This window comes from Sinocyclocheilus rhinocerous, unplaced genomic scaffold (assembly GCF_001515625.1).
Source record: "Sinocyclocheilus rhinocerous isolate Xijiao unplaced genomic scaffold, SAMN03320098_v1.1 scaffold806, whole genome shotgun sequence".
NCBI lineage: Eukaryota > Metazoa > Chordata > Actinopteri > Cypriniformes > Cyprinidae > Sinocyclocheilus > Sinocyclocheilus rhinocerous.
Window position 1 is genome coordinate 71,656 of NW_015648045.1, and position 238 is coordinate 71,893.

At 29.8% G+C, this 238-nt stretch overlaps 1 protein-coding gene across 1 annotated transcript in view; it reads left to right on the top strand.

Annotated features, from left to right (window-relative positions):
• The window catches only part of drc11 (dynein regulatory complex subunit 11), a 36,855-nt gene that overhangs the window by 26,854 nt on the left and 9,763 nt on the right, over positions 1-238 (top strand). The gene's annotated exons all lie outside the window — the stretch shown is intronic.

Here is a 238-nt window from a genome sequence, read left to right on the forward strand (position 1 = left end):
AATAATTATGTATGTAAATATGTATGTTACAATTATGAAAACGTTTTTATATAAATTGCTGACAATACAATACTGGACAATGATGTAATCTGCAGAATTTACACGTCAATTATGAGACTACAGTGTTTCCCAAACATTGAGTGCGGGTGTTTATATCATTATATCACTAAGGAAACCGACTGTCTTCAGAAAATTTTGGATGTCATTTTCATTTCTTCTTGCATGTAATGCATGTAAT